The sequence below is a fragment of the Pongo abelii genome, chromosome 16, assembly GCF_028885655.2.
Source record: "Pongo abelii isolate AG06213 chromosome 16, NHGRI_mPonAbe1-v2.0_pri, whole genome shotgun sequence".
In the NCBI taxonomy this organism is placed as follows: domain Eukaryota; kingdom Metazoa; phylum Chordata; class Mammalia; order Primates; family Hominidae; genus Pongo; species Pongo abelii.
Window position 1 is genome coordinate 23547222 of NC_072001.2, and position 22214 is coordinate 23569435.

At 40.1% G+C, this 22214-nt stretch overlaps 1 pseudogene; it reads left to right on the top strand.

The window, feature by feature from the left end:
* The first annotated feature begins 1366 nt into the window (after window positions 1-1366).
* Window positions 1367-8894, top strand: LOC129050021 (alpha/beta hydrolase domain-containing protein 17A-like; annotated as a pseudogene).
* The last annotated feature ends 13320 nt before the right edge of the window (window positions 8895-22214 follow it).

Below are 22214 nucleotides of genomic sequence, written 5' to 3' on the forward strand. Positions count from 1 at the left end.
ATTCTTAATAAAAGTTTGGTATTGCAGACTAATATTCCATGAAGAATTACCTAAAGCATGAGGAAATCATCCCTTTAGATCAGTGGATTTTTTGCTTTAATTTTTAAATTGACACATCATTGTACATATTTATAGGGTATAGGGTGATATTTTGATTAGATCCGTGTTTTATAGCATGTTATGTAAAGCTTCTGAGAAGAGTTAGGGAGCATCTTAGAAAGCAAAATGGAGTCTGTAAACAGACATGTAATGAATACTCAGCAAATATTCATGCACTCCCAGATATTTCAGAGACTTCCAGTTATGTTGGGATCACGTGGAAAGATCTAAGAGACTCTGAGGGGAAGTGCCATGAATCACTCTGGGGCTAAGGCAATAAAAAGCCCCTGCCTCATTCCAAGTTCTCTCCTTTTCCACTGCCAGTACTTTGAAGGTTACGTGCAATGTGTGTCATAGGTTAAGGCTAGAGGAGTTTATTCTGACTGACATTGAACTTTATGGGAGCAACCAACAAATTTTGGTTTGGTTGAGCCACTGAGAATTCAAGCTTAGTATCTTCTGGTTGCTGTTGCTGTTTACCAACACAGTGGGATTTCTACAGGGCTCAAGCGGGCAGAGGAATTCCATGTGAACCAGAATGTCTCCTGTTGGGCTTCTGTATAAATTGTGCTGATGAAAAATGTTAAGCAGATAAAAATGTTAGAAATTCATTGCTCCACACTGTATCGAAGGTATTTTTGTCTCAGTTGAAGCCATCCTAAAATTATATATTTAGTTCATACTATCTTCAATAGAATTGTTTTTACCGAGTTGCTTTTTGACGTTATACATGAGCCTTTTGTAGTTCACAACCGAATTCATACACAAATGTTACTGAGTCTATTGCCCACCATGTTAGAGAGGTTTATGAGAGCTCAATGCAGAAATGCCTCTGAAGCGGAAAAATCTGTCATTTCTCTGCAGAAACTATTGTAGTTTTAACAGAATGAATGATGGAAAATAATAATATAGAAAATCATATGAAGGAGTATGGAAGATGGGGCACTATTAAAGTGATTATTTGATGGCAACAAGGATGAAAATGTGTCATTGAAATTCTTTAGGTTTCACATAGAAATTGCACCAGTTTATCCCAGCAGACATATTGTTTAGAAGTTTTTAAGAAAAGAAATTTCTGAATCATGGTTTACATTGTTTTAGGTCATGGGAACTAGTAAACATGTTTCACTATGCAGACTATTAGTCAACATTTAGATCATGCGTTTCAATAAAGAATGTCAAATTGTGAGAGGAGAATGAATAAATCTAATTGTTACAGTCACTCAGCTGACATGCTGAAGTGCCTGGAAAATTTCTCACATGAATAATGGGTGAAGAGTCAAAGAATGATTCGTTTGGGGAAAAGAAGATCTGCCGGGTTTTGGAAAGGGTATGTGTATGCATTTAGTATTGTTTAGTGTGATAGCTCTATGGTCCTGACCTTCACATATTTATTGGGCTGCCATGTGTTAGGTGGAAACACAAAACTGTCATTATTTTGTAGGACAGAAAAGGCTGAATACTGACAATTTCATAGGTTCCACCTAATAGAATAGGAAACAGAGTTATCTCTGAATTGTTTATCTAAGGTAGAATTTGGGGAAGTACTTAGAATTTATAAAAATTAAATTTTAGACTAAAATATATAGATATATCTAGAGTTGTTCAAAAATGAAAATAGAGCTGAAATTTCAAGTGCTATAATGGAGTTCATATAAGAATTCCAGGCTTTATATTTGAGGTTGGATATGTGCTTTTTCTTTATCCCTTTCATTTATATGGATCTAATCTTCTATAATGTTTAAAACATTTTGATAGAGATGTTCTTTGGTGTTCTTTTTTCTCTTGATTTAAAGATCTGCTTTACAACCAAACAGTAAGATTAAACAAAACAAAACAATGCCCACGGCTTCATGGTCACTCTACGCATTTAGAAAGGCCTCGTGCATGACCTATTATGGTCATCTGGAAATTCTTTGTAATTTTTTATCAAAGGGCTCTACATTTTCACTTTGTACTGGGCCCTGAGAATTATGCACCCAATCCTCAATCCATGGTCTTCTTAAATTCACATGCGGATTAGAATTATAAAGGTACATTAATTCTAGGCCATCAAAGGCTAGCTTATAACTTTCAAATTACATTTGGGAATTGTTCTTATATAACAGCATTTATTGCTCCAAAGATCATTATGTAATAACTACTAAATAATCTATATGAATGTACATTTGGGAAACCATGAAAACTTTCTCAAAGAGCTCTGCTGTTTTAAGTAACAACCATGAAATATTTCCAAAGGCATAAATTAAAATAATTACAACAGAAAATCTGACAGACAAAAAGAAAATCTATGACAACATACCAATGCAATTTATTGAAAATAGATACACATGAAACAAAGAATAAAGAACAGCAGGAAAATGTGCCACTATTGTGGTTACAGCTTCGAGGCAACACATTAAAATGCCAACCAGACACAGGTGGCAACAGATGTATCTACCACCAAAAAATAAAGTTAAATTAAATCAAGTCAAAAATTTCAAATGAAGTAACTGTTCAACGAAAATGAAAAAGAATAAAAATCACATCTGCTTACATGGCAATGAAACATGAAAGATTCTGCTAAAAGTTTATGTTGAAAATTAAGATGGAGGTGATCTATGCACACTCATCCAAAAATAGAAAACAATGAATTAGTGGACCAATGCCAATGTTAATTTTGAAAACCTGAAAAAGAAGAAAATTAAAATATGGTTGATAGGTTCTCTACAATATAGCAAGAAAACTCTGCCCAAATTCTAAAGGATACAAAGTCTACTCAATTTAATAACAAATGGCACGTTTCTTTTTCTTAAAAACATATGCATAATCTGTGAGTGCATTTTCTACTTTAGGGACCATTTGAATTAAAATCCTTAAGTTCTTATGAATGTTTTAGAAATATGTACAGTAAATGAATAAAGCCCATAGTTATTTAAGGATAACATTTAAAATTATTTACTAAATGTTTAATATTAAAATAATAGTACATGCCGTCCAGTCATAATCAAAAAAGCCAAGGTGATTATGGAGTATTGAGGCTGAAAAGAGCTAGATCTAAATCAACCTATTCTGGACTTCACTGTCAGTGAAAAGAATTGAGAGGAAAATTTTCAAAAAATACTTATACTTGTGAGATTGGTGATGAGAAACAATCTGTGAAATATTGCCATTTCTCTGGAGTAAAAATTTTAAATGATTGATTAGCACGATGTCCCTTTCTCTTCACACTTACATCTTTCTGATTTGCTCCTCACATCTCAGGCATGCTGAGGCTATAATGTCTTTCCATCTACCTTAGGTTTACTATTTTAAAATTGATTTTTGATGTTGTGAACATGAATTGTGTATTAATACAGGAGAACGGGGTGTGTATTTCTGAAAGTCCAGAGTTGTAGGGGCAAAGAAGAGATTTCTGGAGTCCCCTGCGTGCCTGCTTACAGAGGTTTCCTTCCTGATATTGTCAACTTCCAGAATTCTTGCTCTGGCTCCATTTTAAAGCCCTGACCACAGTTAAGTGTCTTTTCCTGACCCTCATTTATACTACCATGAAGCTCCTTTGTAACATGAAATGTGCAATGTGACCAATTGTTGGCTGTCCAGACAAACATATGTTAGGACTTTTCACTCTGGCTTCATGCTGAAACATCATTCACATTTAGTAAAGGAAGGGGCACTCTGTTAAACTCACCACATTCTTTACTTTCTGGAGTCATATAGAGATATTCCACTAAGTCCTTTTGCTTGATCCCGTAGAGACCATCCTATGAAAATTGAATTAATATGAAAGCAGGTAGAGTGAATATTCATTTAAGTCATTTACAACAACATCCAATAGTGTCTCCAAGTGGAACAGATATTTAGAGACCAGTTTGGCAGGAGATGGGATGGGGAAAAAGAGTGGCTGATGCATGCTGAGAAGTAGTAGGAACAATCTAGTTTTCAAAATATTGTTCTTCTTGTTAAGAGTCTGTTTCTCAGGTTAAACACAGTCAAGTGATCACTCAGTCGAGTCTAATAATTCAGTAACTGAGAACAGATGGAGAATACATGGATATGTGTCTGTGTGTACACTCACATGCAAAATCAGTTGCCCTGACTTTATCTTACATCAATCTATTTATTGATTTTGATAGGAAGAGTATGTATTTTAGATACCTCAAGAATATCTCCTGAAATACTTCCATATTCTTGCCTTTTGAAGAATCTTTTTAAAGGAAGAAAAATAATTATTAGCAAAGAATCCACATTCCCAGTGGCTCCATTTTCATCTCCTTAATCCAGTGTTAAAATTCATGGCTTGGGAAAACTGGGATGTTTACAATGCCTTTTTATACCATTCATCTATACCATTAGTTTTAATAGCCTGTTCACTTGAACAATTTGTAAGTATGTGGTAAAAGAAACTAAACTAAAATAATAATGCAGTATATTTGAAAACATCAGTATCCTGTACACAAAACTTCCATAAGTAGTTCTTCCTAGATTGAAACTAGAACAAATCCATTTCCAAAAAATCTATATTTTTCTGAAGACAAAAAAAAATGTTGCTACAGATAATTGCCATGGGCTGCAAATATTCTAATTCATCCAATATTTCTCTCTTGTTGCATGTTGTATAGATAAATATAATGCATCAATATTAGGATAGCATATATTTTATTAAATGTTAATGCAGAATTCTAAATTTTCTAGCATTCACAGAAAAGCAAGCTGCTGATAATAAGTAGTATTTAAAGAGAAATCTTATCTACTACAATGAATTGAGAAATCCAGGATATTAAGACCACAAAAATGATTGTTTAGATGATTTAATTATAGCACAACAGGCTTTTCTGCTGATAGTTATAATTATGTTTTAATAACCCAATCTCAACAAACATAACTACAGTACAAATGATGAGCACAAAAATCCATCTCATTTGTAGCTCAGACTAGTATTTCAAATGGAATTTCTCTATTAGTAATTTAGTCTGATTTTTATAATTCATTAGAATAAATCAATAACTGACTTAGAAATCACTTCTATGATTTTAAGTATTTTCCACAGAAACATTAACAATACCACAAGCATTAAAATATTGAGAAATGTTTGTATATGATGATGTCAGTGGATGTTCCTTTCCTCAGCTAATAAATTCTAGTATAAAGTTTTCAGATCTGTACACAAAAATGGATCATAAAAATATAATCATGGTAGAAACTATGTAGCAATTTTATGAATGTGGAGAAAGAGTTCAAATAGTACTTTTCTACTGTACTGTGTCCATGCAAAGCTTCATTCAAACAAACAAAAACAATACTGAATTCATTATGTTACAATCTTTCAGGACACTGCATTTGTTCACTCTCCCCTATCTCCATCTCTAAGGGACAGATGTAATTCCCCACTCCTTGACTTTGATCCTTGCTGTGTGACTTTGCTTAAGCCAAAGGGGTATCTTAGAGGATTTAAGGCAACAGAAGCCTGGCATGTTTTTGCACAGGCAGGTTGCACTCCTGACTTTTGCCATAACAATAACATGCTTCAAGTACCCAGGAGGGCTGAGGAGGATAACAAATACATGGAACAGATCTGGACACCAGCTGCAGCTTCAAGCCAATGCCAGCCAAGCCCAGCCTAGATCAGCTGAACTGTGTCTGACCAGAGGTGCACGAACAAGAAAGGCAACGCCGTGGACCTGGGCCAGATGGGCAGCTTCTACATCGGCCTGGGTTCCCGCCTCCACTGCAACATCTTCTCCTACGACTACTCCGGCTACGGTGCCAGTTCCGGCAGGCCCTCCGAGACCAACCTCTACGCCGACATGGACGCCGCCTGGCAGGCCCTGCGCACCAGGTGAGGGCGGCCCTGGGGGGAGCTCAGCCTGGGCACACCCGAGAGGGGACCAGGTCGGCGGCCGAGGGGAGGGTCGGGCTTCCCCGGGAGGAAGGTGGGCGGCCCTGCAGGAGCGGAGCCACAGTGGACGCATGCGGCCAGAGAGCCGGACAGGTGAGCTCAGGCGTGCGGGTGCAGCCTCCACACGGCTAAGGTGTGGCCAGGAGGTCCCCCCACACCCTGGCCTGTGGAGCCAGGCTCCCTGGGATCCCCTGGCCTGAGGACAGGAAGGGGCTGAGCTTGTCACAGGGGCGTGGACACCACGCGGCGGGAGGGGGTGGGTGGTGTCGGGGGGTCTGTGCACGTGTGGCTGGGAGCCCACGGGCCGAGGCAGCACTTGGGGCCAGGTGAGGCGAGCCTGCTGCATCGAGGTCCCGAGGCCTGGCCCATGAGGCCCTGTGGCTGTGGAGATCGGCCATCCCGGGGCAGGGCCTGCAGGTTCAGGTGCAGACCCCCAGCACACACCCGAGGTCTGGGCCAGCCTCGATTCCAGATCCAGCCCTCCTAATCATCCAGGTCCCCAGCCCTGCGCTTGCTTGGGCCCTTCTCTCGTGTTTGAGCACCGCCCGGGCCAGTGCTGCTCTGGACCGGAAGACCCGCGTGGGCCTCTGGAGGCCTTTCTTGCTCGCCACCCACTGGGGCTGTCTCGTCCTGGCCCTGCCCTGCCCTGCCCAGCCCAGTGGTCTGACCCGCTCCTGCAGGGGCCAGGCGCAGCTCTGAGAAGTCAGAGACGCTGGGGAGGTAGGGTCCTCATTGCCTTGGCGATATCCCAGGCAGTCCCTGCTGTGGGCCTGGGAGCTGGGTCCCCTGCACCACCCTGGCTCTGGGGGGCTCCCGGCAGTGTGGGGCGCTGAAACCAAGCACCACTTCATGCAGCTTCCTCGGCCCCCTTCTGTCTCTACTTCCCGGGGCACCGGCAGAGTCACATCCACCATGGCCAGCTCTGAGCTCTGTCTGCTCGGCCTTCTGTCCTGCTGCCGCTTTGTCCTGCAGGAACCTCGGCCCAGAGCCGTGATGGGGAGGCCAGATCGCACTCAGGGCCTCCACTGAGGATGTGTCTTGTTTGATTGTCTGAGTGGTGACAACCAGGTGGCAGCTGGGGCTCCTGCCTGGAGCAGGTGACAGGGCTGGGCTGGCTCAGCACACTACTGGCCTTGGCTGCCAGGGAGCAGGCCAGGGAGGCTGAGGCAGAGCTGGGGCCACAGGCACAAGCCAGGCAGCATCCTTTGGGCCATGGGTGAGCAGTGAGCTGTGGAGTGCTGCCAGGAGGCTGGGATTCCAGGCCAAGGAGGGGGACAGCCCTGCTGGTGGAGTCCGAATGCCAGGCAGACGGGACGCACACCTGCCCATGCTCCTGCCTCGCAGGAGGGCATCTGCCTAGGATCAGAGCCTGGAGCGTGTGGGAGAGTTCTTGGGGTCGCGGCATCGACTGGGTGGCAGGTGGGTCCCGCGTGGTTGGGACTGGGCACGAAGAGGCCTTGGGACTGGTGCTGGATCAGCTGGGCCAGGGGCCGCACACCAGTGACCTGGGGGTGGGGGTGGCCCTGGGTGGGAGCTGGTGGTGCTGAGGTGGCCGAGGACTTGTCCACTCCCAAGAGAAGGCACTGGTGGGAGGAGGTGCTGCCCCCGCAGCCGCCACCCTCGATGCTGACCTGGGTTGGGCTGGCACCTCATTGGGCATGGGACTCCGAGAGTCCAAAATTGGGTGGAGACATCTGGGGACACAGCTGCCTGAATTCCTCATGGCCAAGGGGGTGGGCAAGGGCTGCAGGGAGGAAGAGTGTACCCTGCCCCGGCCAGTGTACCAGGAACGGCTTTCTAACCTGGGCAGGAAGGCGTGAAGCATTCAGGATGTGGGGGAGCACACAGTTCCCAGTGTGCGCCCAGGAGTGACCAGGAGAAGGAGAGGCGCCAGGGCTTCCCCTACCCTAGCCCGAGGGGGACTCCCTAGCCAGCATCCAGCAGATCCTGGCTAGGAAACGCCAGTGAACCATAGCGCCAGGGAACAGGACCAGGCCGCCGGCTCCGCCCACCGCTGCGGTGTTGGGGGACTGGGGGTGGCCCTTTGGACTGGTGTGGAGCCTGGGACTGACCCACTGACTTGGCTGAGCAGGGAGACTGGAGAGTCGCATCCGGAGCTGGGCCCGGGGACGCCCGCTGGCGGGAGGGGTGCGCGCGAGTCGGAGGCCGCGGCTGACCCTGCTCCGGTGCCGCCAGGTACCGCATCAGCCCGGACAGCATCATCCTGTACCGGCAGAGCATCGGCACAGAGCCCACGGTGGACCTGGCCTCGCGCTACGAGTCCCCCGCGGTGGTGCTGCACTCGCCGCTCACCTTGGACCTGAGCGTCGCCTTCCTGACACCAAGAAGACCTACTGCTTCGACGCCTTCCCCAAGTGAGCAGGCTGGGGCGGGGACAGGGGCGGTGACGTGGATGGGGTCGGGGACGGGGGCGGCGCCCGGGCCGGGCGAGGTCTCACCCGCCCCACGCCCCTTCCGCAGAATCCAGAAGGTGTCCGAGATCACGTCGCCCGTGCTCATCATCCACGGCACGAAAGACGAGGTGATCGACTTCTCGCACGGGCTGGCGCTCTACCAGCGCTGCGCCAAGGCGGTGGAGCCGCTGTGGGTGGAGAGCGCCAGGCACAAAGACATCCAGCTCTACAGCCAGTACCCGGAGCGCCTGCGCCGCTTCATCTCCCAGGAGCTGCCAAGCAGAGCGCCTAGCGGCCGCCGGGGCCCCAACCGGCCGGACCTCAGCAATGAAGCGGCCCCCGGACCTCACCCCGCACCGGCCTCCCAGGGGCTGCATGTGGACCCCCGGGGGGCCCCGGGGACCCCGCCCCGATCCAGGGGCCGTGGACGATGTACAGGCAACAGAGCTACGCACTTCTTTCCTTTCGGAAGTAAGAAGAAAAATCGTGAAAACGGAAATTAAAGATTTAATTTTTTTTTAAAAAACACAATGTTTATTAATATACCCCAAAGTTTTTTTTTTTTTTTTTTTTTGAGACGGAGTCTCACTCTGTCGCCCAGGCTGGAGTGCAGTGGCGCGATCTCAGCTTACTGCAGCCTCCGTCTCCCAGGTTCAAGCGATTCTCCTGTCTCAGCCTCCCGAGTAGCTGGGACTACAGGCGCGTGCCACCATGCCCGGCTAATGTTTTGTATTTTTAGTAGTTACGGGGTTGCACCGTGTTAGCCAGGATGGTCTCCATTTCCCAACCTCGTGATCCGCCTGCCTCGGCCTCCCAAAGTGCTGGGTAATTACAGGCGTGAGCCCACGTGCCCGGCCGTTTTGCACAGATTTTTTAATGCAAAATCATGGTGGCAATGGGTAATGGCTACCAAGGTGCCATCGTTCAACAATCCTCTTATTCAGCCATCACATCTACTATGTGTAAGCCATAATATCTTCTAAAATGAATTACAACTATATTCTAATTGTTATTTCACTAAGTAATCTCTGCTAGTTTAGTCTCTATTTCATCTCAACGGAATGCCTTCTGAGTTCCCATAATTGTGACTAATTCTCTGAGACGACATCAGAAATATCACTATAAACTATGAAACCTACAAAGGGGATTCCTCTTTTTCCTTTTTATTATAAAGATGCTTTTTTGTTTGTTTTCTGCAAGCAAGCATGGTCTTAATCAATTTTGTATGCCCATACCTAGGAGAGCCCCTGATTCATAATAAGACCTCAATAAGATTTGTTGAATAAAGTGCAAATATGATTTTCAGCTTTCCCTCACCACTTTCTTCAAAACAGACTAGTTCATAACTGAAACAGGCATTGTTTCTAGAAAACAGTCACTCCAACTGATCCCCTCGTTTAATCATTTTTGTACTGCCTGAATCTGTCATAATACCTGGCACATAGTGGGTAAGTAATCAATATTTGTTCACTGAACTAATAGAAGGATGAGTGAATGGAACAGTACAGGCATTTTAAAATTATAATTCAAGATTGAAAGCATATTACTTGTCATTAGAGTGATTTTAAACAGTTAAGTATATGATAATTAGGAAGATTTACTTTCCTGCTTCATTTAAATTTTAAATATAGTGATCAAGGTAATTATGATTTTCATTCATTTATTCAATAAATGTATATTTAATATTTTTTATCTCACATGATAGATTGATACTGGTCAAAGACATTACAATGGTATTATACATAAAGATTTGTTTTAAATTTATAATATCTTGAAATTTTTCTCTTGTTAATCCACAAAGTATATTTATAGGTTGGGAAATAAACTTTTTAAAATGTTAGATAATGATATTTTTATTTTCTATTTTATCTTATTATTATTATTTTTGACACAAGATCTCACTATGTCACCCACGCTGGAATGCAGTGACATAATCATGGCTCACCACAGCCTCAACCTCCCAGGCCCAGGTGATCCTCCTACTTCAGCCTCCTGAGTTGCTAGGACAACAGGTGCCTGCCACCTTGCCCGGCTAACTTTTTAATTTTTTTTTTTTTGGTAGAGATGAGTTTTCACCATGTTGCCCAGGCTGGTCTTGAACTCCGGGGCTCAAGCAAAATGCCAGCCTCGGCCTCCCAAAGTGTTAGGATTACAGGCATGAGTCACCACTATGGGGCAGATAATGATAGTTTTTCAAGAATCGGTAAAACATTGTCCTTCAATGAATTAGTGCAGAAGCATGAAAAAAATCTATTATGAGCAAATCTGTGAAACAGACATTGAAGTTAGTATTCTAATAAGGCTTTGTGCTTTTTGATGACATAAAATAATTTTGCTATGACAATACAGTTACTTAAATGAGAAGTATGAATAACTTGCTTTGATATGTTTGTGGTATGTTTCACTTATTTTTTAAGAAGGGAAATTATTAAATTTAAACTATATATGTAAAGAGTGCATATCAAGTATTTTAAAAGCCTGAAGAATTAGGTCTTCATTTCAAGAATTATTAAGTGTCTTAAGAACATATTTATTTTCTAGAAATATTGAGCCTCTTCTTGTGTAATGTGATTCTTTTAAAAATTTTGAAAGGACTTTCTTATTACATTAAAAATGAATGTATACAGTAAGAAGTTACTAGGATAGAGTGAATTTAGCAGCTATCTTGCTTTGTTATATGTCTTATAAATTAAAACTATATTTTCATAATTAAAAGCCAAGCTCATTTGCTTTCATAAGACCAAGAGAAAAGGAGTATTAAATGAAGTTAAATTAGATTTTACCATCTTCTTAATAAATTTCAGGCCTGGTTTGATAATATATTCCCAGATACATAATTTAAAAATGATCCTTTGGCCGGGCACAGTGACTCACGCCTGTAATCCCAGCACTTTGGGAGGCCGAGGCGGGCAGATCACGAGGTCAGGAGATCGAGACCATCCTGGTTAACATGGTGAAACCCCATCTCTATTAAAAATACAAAAAATTATCTGGGCGTGGTGGTGGACGCCCATAGTCCTAGCTACTAGGGAGGCTGAGGCAGGAGAATGGCGTGAACCCAGGAGGCAGAGCTTGCAGTGAGCCAAGATCACGCCACTGCACTCCAGCCTGGGCGACAGAGCGAGACTCTGTCCCAAAAATAAATAAACAAATATGAATTTAGTGACAACTGGTTATAGTTTGGAACCTCATTTGTGAAATAAACCGTATTTCAAAATATTTTAAGCAGAAATACATTTAAGTTTTAGCCTATAAATTACCAGAATTTGTCCTAGTCACCTAAATAAAAAATATAAAAGTTCTACATTTTAACCTCCTTTCAACACTTTATAACCAGAAAACCCAGCAGATAAACAGCTCAAGTCTTACTGGGAAATGATAACATATAAGATCAGCAGCATCTGCATAAATCAATTTTTATCCAACACAAAACAATTACATACGCTTTAATCAAAAAGAAATTACCAATGGCCAACCCCAATCCCATTACTTTCAAAAAAAAGTCCTCAAACATTCCTTTCCAGTTGAATGTACACTGATTGAAATGGTTGTTTTATGCAGACAATTGATTTTTTTAAATGAAATGTCTAATAGGGAAGTCAGTGCAGTACACTACCCATTCCAGACAGCAGCCTTCCATTGAATTTACTCAGACAAACTAATTGCTGAATTAGTTGACCATGGAAAGTTATTGAGGGCATATCCAGCACTTTCTTCTGAACCAAAACTAAATCTGTTTTGGTCACTACTGCATTGCTATTCAAAATCAAGAACTGTTCGTCTCTCTGGAATATAGTATAAGCCTGGGGAGGTGACAATGTTATGTAATGGAGTTGTGGGGAAAGGAGTGAGTGTTGTGGCATTTCCCCGACCAAGGGAAAGAGTCTGTATTAGTTCATAGAATCAGCTGACATGCTATGCTCAAAGAATTCACAATTAGCAATTGACCAATCAATTTTGATTAACTCATTCTGTATGACTATCATAGACTATTAAAAATAGGAAAGCGTGTTTCTAAAATGTGTTTCATAACAAGCGATTTAATGATAAAAGCTTCGACAACTTTCAGAATTCAAAAATTCCGAGATACTAATATCTTTAAAAACTCCTGTCATTGTGTGTGTGTGTGTGTGTAAACACTACCTGTGTAATCATCTATTGAGATTTAAATTAGAATATTTTCTCAATGTATCACAGTTCTAAAGTTACTATTTATTATATTGGTATCCTAGGAACAGAGTGAAAAAAGGCAAAGAGGTAATTTACCACAGTCTTTTTCTACTAAAATCAGAGTGTCTCTCATCTCTGCCTGAATCCACTACATTGTGATTACTGAAATACGTATTATAGAATATCTACTTATTTTGTGGATTTAGGCAATGATTATGATTATTGCTTTTCTCACATCTAAAAATCAAATTTATATTATACATGAAGACATTTTGTAAAGAAGTTTTGGTCTCTATAAAAATGAATACTTAATAGAAATGTAATATTATTTTATGTTATTTGAATTGTTAAGTTTAAGAAAATAAAATGTTTTTTAAATCTATTACTTTTAACAACACTGTAACATTTATTGGTTTTGGAATAAAATAAATCCAGAAAATTGCTGTGATATTACTTTTTATGTTTCTTATTGAAAGTAGGTCAATTAATTTCTAAGCAATGGGGCATTACAATTGTCAACTAACAGTGCTCAAGCAGTTAGGATTTTAACTGCTGACATTTTCTTTGAAAAATGATAGATGTCATTTAGTGTTTAAAGATAAATTGCTGCATAACTGTGACTTTTTTGCTGATAACTTTGCCATAAGCAAACATAACATGACCAAGAAGTTTCAAAGTAAGTTTGCTAGGTGAGCAAATCTAAATTAAAAAGGCTCTCATATTTCCTCAATCAGATATACTAAGACCAACCAAATGTTGTTTTCAATCTATAGTACGAAAGGGCAATTGAGTCTGACTCAAACATCTGAAAAAGTTAATGTTAACACTTAGGAATATGTCTCCCTGTAGGAAAATTTTCACTGGCCATGGGCTATACCACATTTATCGCAGGTGATTTTCAAAGGGACAAATATTGCCCATTTCAGAAATAGGTCTGGAATGCAGGAAACTGCCAGAAAGTAACTGTGAGAGTTTGCACAATGGCTGACCTGGAGGAAGATGTCAGAGTCACAGATGGAAAAGGGAGGTGCATGACTCCCCTCTGTTGCCAAGATTCCCAGTCTCAATTCAGAAGGATTTGCAGAGGGGGTGAAGGAACATTGAAGTTTCTGAGATATTCCTTAAGGACCAAGCTATAATCCAGTTATCTATTTACATCAGATCTCAGCTTTTTTTTTTTTTTTGAGGAGGGTGCGGGAGGGGATGTGTGCAGAACATACATATAGGGCTTGCCCTAAATGATGAAATAAAATTGTATATGCTATGACCTCTCTAGGAAGCCTCTAAACTTTTCTTATAAATTGTCTTCTAACTAAAATATTTCTTTTGGGCATCCTTGGAGTACTCCCAGGTGACACACAGCTCAGGCTAACATTTCTACAGGACTGCTACCTTGATCTCTAGAGAGTCCAGTGATGTTCCATACCAATATGTCTCAGGGTCTCTGCCGACCTTCCACCCATACCCTTAACACGCAGAGAAAGCTGACAGTTTCTGTTAGCTATAATTTTCCTTGAGAAAAACATGGCAATATGTATCAAAATACAATTATTAGTTTCAATATGTAGAACGTATTACAAGAAAAAACAGATGCCAAAAACATTTTATGTCTACTGATATTCCTATTAGTCTTTATTATCATGAAAAACTGGTCACAACCTAAATATCCAACTTTAGGTGACTGGGTGAAGTAAGACTGTAATCTTTCATATGATAGAATAATATGCCAGCACTAACAACCAGATAGCAGACTATTTAATGCCATGGTGAAGTATTTGTTTTGTGTGGTCAGGTGAGCAGTTCAGATCATAAAATCAAATGTGCCCTATGATCTTATTTTTTAAGTAAAGTATTGATGTATTTATATGTATAATTAAGTATAGAGAAAAGCCTAAATGGCTTCTCTTATAAGTCTTCTCATTGTTTTATAAATGGTATGAATATTTATTTTTCACTTTTTCCATCGTATTTCCTAGAATAATAAAATTCAATTCCCTCTGATGAGCATTCATTATTCTTTTTTTTTTTTTTTTGAGACAGAGTCTTACTCTGTCTCCTGGTGATAGAATGCAGTAGCCTGATCTGGGCTCACCGCAGCCACCGCCACCTGGGTCATTATTCTTACAGTAAGAAAAAATGAATGTTACTAAGTATCTTCTTTGTCCTAGATCAACTAAGTATATACAAGGTGCCAAATACATTTAATAAAATGTTTTATGCACTCATAGGTTTTTGCAGTACAATTTTTTTTGTATGATTCCCTTGTCTTATCTCCACCAATAGTTTTGGTGTGAATTTATACTCTAAAGGAAAGGTGACAACCTTATACAATCTCAGGGCTTAAATACTATCCATGTGCTGATGCTTACAAACATACACCTCCAGTTGTGTGGTCTCTCTGAGTTCTGCACATCCCTCTTGGGTATCTAATAAGCATCTCACAGTTAACAAAACCACTGATTTCTAATCGATCTCAGGGACCCTCGGCCAGGCCTGCTCCTCTCTCAGAGTTCCTTTTCTCACTTAGTGACACTATCATCCCACCAAACCTCGCTATCATCTTTCTTCTGTCTCCCAAATTTCCAATCCATTAACAAATCCCAATAACCCCGCTTCCAATATTTGTGTAAATCTATGCACTTCTCAGCTTCTCCACTCTTATTATTCTAGTTCCAATTATGTGGTCTTCTGTCTGTATTACTTTCTTTTTTCCATTCTTGTATGCAGGGTCCAGTTTTCATAGTGAAGTCCTCATAAAACATAGATTAAATTTTGTCAACTTCTCTTACAGTTTTTTATTTATTTGTTAAATTTGTGATGTATTTTTATTTATTTATTTATTTTGAGAAGGGGTCTTGCTCTGTCATCCAGGCTGGAGTGCAGTGGCGCGATCTTGGCTCACTGCAAGCTCCGACTCCTGGGTTCAAGCGATTCTCCTGCCTCAGCCTGCTCAGTAGCTGGGATTACAGGCATGTTCCACCATGCTGGGCTAATTTTTGTATTTTTAGTAGAGACGGGGTTTCACCATGTTGGCCAGGCTGGTCTCAAACTCCTGACTTAAGGTGATCCACCTGCCTCAGCCTCCCAAAGTGTTGAGATTCCAGGCATGAGCCACTGCGCCCAGCTAGTTTCTGCTTACAGTTTTAAAATGACTTCTTAGTCTATTTAGGAGAAAATATAAACTCTTTACCGGAGCCTACCGGACTCCCCAGAACATGATGTATATTTATCTCCTCCCTTTAACTCACTCTGTTTTAGTCGCCTGGCCTTCTGTTCTCTGAGTAAAATAAACTTATTCCTGCCACAGGGCCTTTACACCTACTTTGCCTTCTGCCCCAGACACAGTTCTCACAGGGTTTCCCATGACTCATTTTTTCTCCTTGTTCAGTATCAACCCAAACATTTCCCCCTGAGTGGCCTTCACCAGTGCATTCTTCTTAAATATCTTTCCTTACCTCTCTCTTTGGTTTTGTGTATAACAGGTATCAGCTACAACACTGGTTTTATTTGTTTGTTTACTTTTTTCTTACAATGGAAAGCCCATGAGAGCAGGGTTGTGTCTGCTTTATTCACAACTTTAACCTCAGTGCCTGTGCAGAACCAGGACCATACTGGAAACTCAGTGAGCATTTGTTGAGTATTTTGAATGAATTAATTCTTAAAACATTAAAAAGTGCCATTTTCCAAGTAAAAATCTTTATCTACTTCCTTAAGGACTCTAACTGCAGACAATTCAAGGTAGAAATGAGGTTCCGATCAATGGCAGGCCGAGAAAGGCATGTTTGGGTGAGTGTATGCAGGCAATTTTTGCTATTGTGGCTGATTTACTTCCAGACACTTTAATACAGGTATGTCCCTATTGTGAGACACGGCATTTTTCATAGTAGAAAGGTGGAAGCCAACTTAATATTATAATAAAAAATAAAGTAAATTTTATACAAACACTAAGAAGTGATCATCTAAATCTACAGTTTAGAATCTGAAACTTATTCCTATGTTGATATCTTCCATGGCCCTACACCTAAATTAATAAATTCTGACTTACAGAAGTCTATTTTCTGAATCCTTTCATAGCTGACATTGTGGTGGGTGCTGTTAGCCATCCCTTGATACTGACAGTACAATGGCCATCCCTGCCAGGGCACGCGTACATTATCAGTAGTCAAAAGTTTGGTAAAGTAGGCCGGGCGCCATGGCTCATGCCTGTAATCAGCATTTTGGGGAGACCGAGGCAGGTGGATCACCTGAGGTCTGGAGTTCAAGACCAGCCTGAGCAACATGGAGAAACCCTGTCTCTACTAAAAATACAACAAAAATTAGCCAGGCCATGGTGGCGTATGCCTGTAATCCCAGCTACTCTGGAGGCTGAGGCAGGAGAATCGCCTGAATCCAGGAGGTGGAGGTTGCAGTGAGCCAAGATCGTGCCATTGCACTCCAGCCTGGGCAACAAGAGTGAAACTCCATCTCAAAAAAAACCACTTCCCTTCATCTCCAGGAGAGCAGTTCATGAAAGAGCATATTCTTAGACATTAAAGGTGAATGTTTCAGTGACACCTGTGCAAGATAGGACTTTCTGCTGTCCTCTATAAAAATCTAAATTTCTATCATATAATTCTAGCAGAACTTAAAAGGATAGGCCTCAAAGGTAGCATTGCATTTGATATTCTCTTGCAACCCCAGAATGAAACTTAAGCATGAATAATTGGAGATCTGCACACTCCTATAAAGAATAAAGAATGGGACTCAAGTTCACACGGAAGTTAAAAAAGAAAGGCAGGATGACTTCCCTCTGCCACCTTGAAAAGGCTTTGAACCCTACAAAACAAGAAATGGGGAGGGGGGGTTGCTGAATGGGTAATAAATATATGAACCCTCCTCCTAAGGGTTTTTATAATCCTTTCTATCTTGGGTATCCATGTGTTCCTCTGTGAATGTGTTTTCTTATAACTGCACTTCTTATGGAACAGCTCCATCCTTATTATCTGTAACAGGGTTTCTGTTCTGCTTTCATCATGTATATATCTTAGAAAAACAATCTGAACAAATGTCCAGTTAATATGTATATTTATGTATTTATAAATTATATGTATGTGCTATTGCACTAATATATTACATATTTTATATACCTTACTACAACCAAAGAAATATAAAAGAATGAGATGGAATAAATATATACTTAAGGTCTAGTTTTTCTTCCTCCACCCTCTATGGAATGCTTACTCCACTTAAGAAACCCCTAAGATTTCACCGTGTCCTCACAGTGAGATTGTACTCACTCTTCAATGAGAGGAGCTGATTAATATTAAAGCTCTTTTGGTTTTATTATCAATTATGCACTTGAATTCTCAAATAATCTAGCTGTACATATCATACTACAGTGGATGATACTGTGAGGTACCAACTGGACCAGCTCAGCAGAGGCTGGGAGGTTTAACTCATCAGTGGTCATGATACCACTTTTCTCTTAGACTTTTCCAATAGAATTTATTTTTGGTTTTGCCAGCCAGGGTGAGCGCTTGTTTTCTATAGGTATCAATGGCAGAATAAGCATTGTTGCCTCACAGAAGGGAGAAGTCTATGGTATTGGACACCAACCCCCAAGTCCTTCTTACATATCCTCTCCTTGACATACAGGGACTCTTGTGAAAAATGGAAACCCAGGAACTGGCTCTGCATAAACTTAAGCCTTGTCTTTGCAGAACAATTAGGAGAAGCCTACTACTGACTCTGGAATATGTTGTATGCAATAAAAACTCTGTACTATTTAGGTATTGTTTCTGGCCCATGATACTAGAAATAAGCATCAACTAGCCATACAAAGTTTTACTTAGGAAAAATGAAAGTATATTCAAATATAAATTTTTATAAAATGACTATTAACTAAAAAAAAATAGCCTTTCTTTCCCCAAACATCAATAGATGCAGAATGGAGGGTAATATTTACAACATGCAACATCATGTTTGGTTTTAATTAATAGACTATTTCAATGAAATATTATTTTGATAAATATGTTCATGCTTCATTTGCCATGTACTAAAAACAGCAATACACACTCACTTGATGAAAAATATTATCAAAGATAAAACAGAAGTATTTCATAAACAACCATTAGGTAGATTATAAGATAACATATAAAAGGTGATATAGGAAATAAATATTAGAAATACATATTATTCATCTATGACCTAACTTGTATTGAAATGCTGCAAAAACCTTCATAGCAACATTCAGAGAATTACCTGAAAGATAACTCTGGCATCTTCTATGGTCTTCTATGTGCTTTCTTTAATGGTCACAGTAATTCCCATGTTCAAACTTATTCACTGAAGACAATGCGTGTCCTGAGATTCTCATTATTGAAATGCTGAGGCTGAGGCCTGCTTTTCACACATACACATTGTCCAACATTAAAATACCATTGCATATTGACTGCATACAAAAATCATTAAACTAAATATTTCAAAAGTCCTGATACAAATAACATGTTACAATATTTTAGGTACGATTATCTGATAGGATTAACAAATTTATCAAGTATAACAGAAAGTAACCACTTATTATTTATTATTGGCTATACCAAAAAATATAGGATCAGGACTTACCTGAATGACATGCTTCAGTTTGTCAATAATCTGATTTATCACAGGATCAGTTCCTTTGACTATGACTTCAGGATTTCCAGACTGGGCTTTGATTCCATTTCCAACCACACGCTGAGTATGACTAGCAAAGGGAAATGTGAAAGATATATGACTTAGTACCTGATCAGAGTATTATCTGCCACAGCTATCTGAACATAGTTGAGGTCAGAATTTCCTCCTTTAGAGAATACACCAATGTATTTCTTTCTTGGAACAGAAAATGGCACAGCTATAATGTTTTTCCAGGTAAAATGATAAAATGCTTATCGTGCCATTAGATCATTCTAAAAATAATGTTATTCTCTCAATGGATCCAACCAAAAATTACTTGTTTTTTAATACTACTTAACAATATGCTACAAAGAGTTAACATATATCTCACTTTATTACCAGTTCTTGCTGAATTATACATACGTCTGTACCCCTGTTGTCTGGGTCAGCTTATTTTATGCAGTCCCAATATTATTTTTTAAATATTAGGCTACTATATATGTGTGTGTGTATATATATATGGAATCTATATATAGAATTTATATATAGAATATATATACTATATACATACAACATACATAGAATATATGGACAGAATATATAGAGAATATAGATATAGAATATATATAGCATATAGATATAGAATGTAGATATATAGAATATATATACACACACATATATATATTTCCTAATTGGGTCCTTCAAGAAATAAGTGATTAAACTTTTTAATAATGATAGTATCAATTGGACATGATTAAAATAATATTATTAATAAACTTTTTGATTTTTAAAATAACCTTGAACCCATTTCTTTTTGTAGGCATAGAGAGATTATCCATTAGGGATCTGGCAGTATACACCAATAACAAATAGTAGAAGGAAAACAATTATATCTACTTTGTTAATGTGTAATAGTATTCTTTATTTTACAAAAATAAAGTTATATATAATATAACTATATATAATATATAATATAATATATATCATATGTAAAAATATATATAACTGTACAAGTCAATATCATAAACTATAACTGTACAAATTAAAATCATCAAATTTATAAGCAACTAAAATGTGCAAAGTATTTCCTAAGGAGAGGAAACAATCCGCTTTCACCTAGGTTCACCTAAACAAAATCTGGTAAATCATGTGGTATGTAAAAGGGTCATTTCACAGGTGGTCAAAGCCATTTGAAATTTCACTACCTAAGGAATTCTAAGGAATTAATAAAAGTATTTAAATTCATTAGTCACAAAGATGTCTTCAGTGTATGCTATATTCCAAGTCCTGTACTAGGTCTTTAGGATTATAAGAAGGTGTAAGGCTCAATTTTTGTCCTCATAATGCTCATTACTTAACCAAGAATATAATATATTAATTAACTCATTCATTTGTATGTTTATTCATTACATTTTATTACATTTAAAAAACTATAGATTTCAGCCATATACTCTTGTTTGTCTGACAGAATAGTGTAATATAAACACAACTGAACAGTTAAAATACAACATTATAAAGTAGCTGGAAAGAACTGCACGTGCCGGGTGTGAGGAAAGATAAGACAAGTGTAGATATTCTGGATATAGAGAAGTCCATTTGGACTCACACACTAGGGAAAAACTAAAGGAGAAGTTATAACTTGAGGTAGCCTTGGATATATTGAGGTAAGAAGAGGACATCTATGGTATGGTTAATGAGAACTTCAGGGCCAAGGATGTCATCCCAGCAAGGAAAACGGCAAACGTACGTGAACAAGGCAGACAGGGAGAACAGACCTCTATTTACAAAGCAGAGAGTACAAACGGTGGAAAGCAATGGATAGAGGGCCACACCCTGAAGATTCCACCCTGAATGTTGAAGACTCTCCACTGAGTGATATCATGGGCTCTGGAGATTCATAACGGGGAAGTTGGCAGGTGGGTGTGGAATAAAAAAACTACATGTTTGGTACAATGTACACTACTCAGGTGACAGGGGCGATAAAATCTCAGACTTCACCACTATAGAAATTATCCATGTTACCTAAACCACTTGTGCTCCAAAAGCTATTGAAGTAAGACTTTATTTATTTATTTATTTATTTTTATTATTATTATTTTTTTTGAGACAGAGTCTGGCTCTGTCGCCCAGGCTGGAGTGCAGTGGCGCGATCTCGGCTCACTGCAAGCTCCGCCTCCCAGGTTCACGCCATTCTCCTGCCTCAGCCTCCCGAGTAGCTGGGACTACAGTCTCCCGCCAGTATGCCCGGCTAATTTTTGTATTTTTAGTAGAGACGGGGTTTCACCGTGTTAGCCAGGATGGTCTCGATCTCCTGACCTCGTGCTCCACCCGCCTCAGCCTCCCAAAGTGCTGGGATTACAGGCTTGAGCCACCGCGCCCGGCGAAGGGAGGGGAGGGGATCATCACACATTGGGGCCTGTGGGGTTGGGGGGGTGGGGGGTAGGGGAGGGATAACATTAGGAGAGATATCTAATGTAGGTGACGGGTTGATGGGTGCAGCAAACCACCATGGCACGCATATACCTATGTAACAAAACTGCAGGTTCTGCACATGTAACCCAGAGCTTCAAGTATAATTTATGAAAGTATAATTTATGAAAACAACACTATCGTCTGAGTAATTTGTTTGCTTACTTTAAATATCATAATACTTTTCAGCAAAAAATATTATCACTTTAATGTAACTTTCGTTCCCTATATTTGAGCAGAGTACTGCACGATCCATAAACACCCTCTGAATTTTCTACAGTAATGGAAAAAATCTTTGAAAAAAATAAAAGAAGGTTCTATGTTTGAGAATATGGCTATAAGAAAGGGGTTTCAAGAAATATCCAGTTCTTCCTAAGACGATGTACTTCCAGTGACCAGTTTTAAGAAGTGGAACAGGCCGGGCATGGTGGCTCACGCCTGTAATCCCAGCACTTTGGGAGGCTGAGGCGGGCAGAGCAGGAGGTCAGGAGATCGAGACCATCCTGGCTAACACGGTGAAACCCCGTCTCTACTAAAAATACAACAAATTA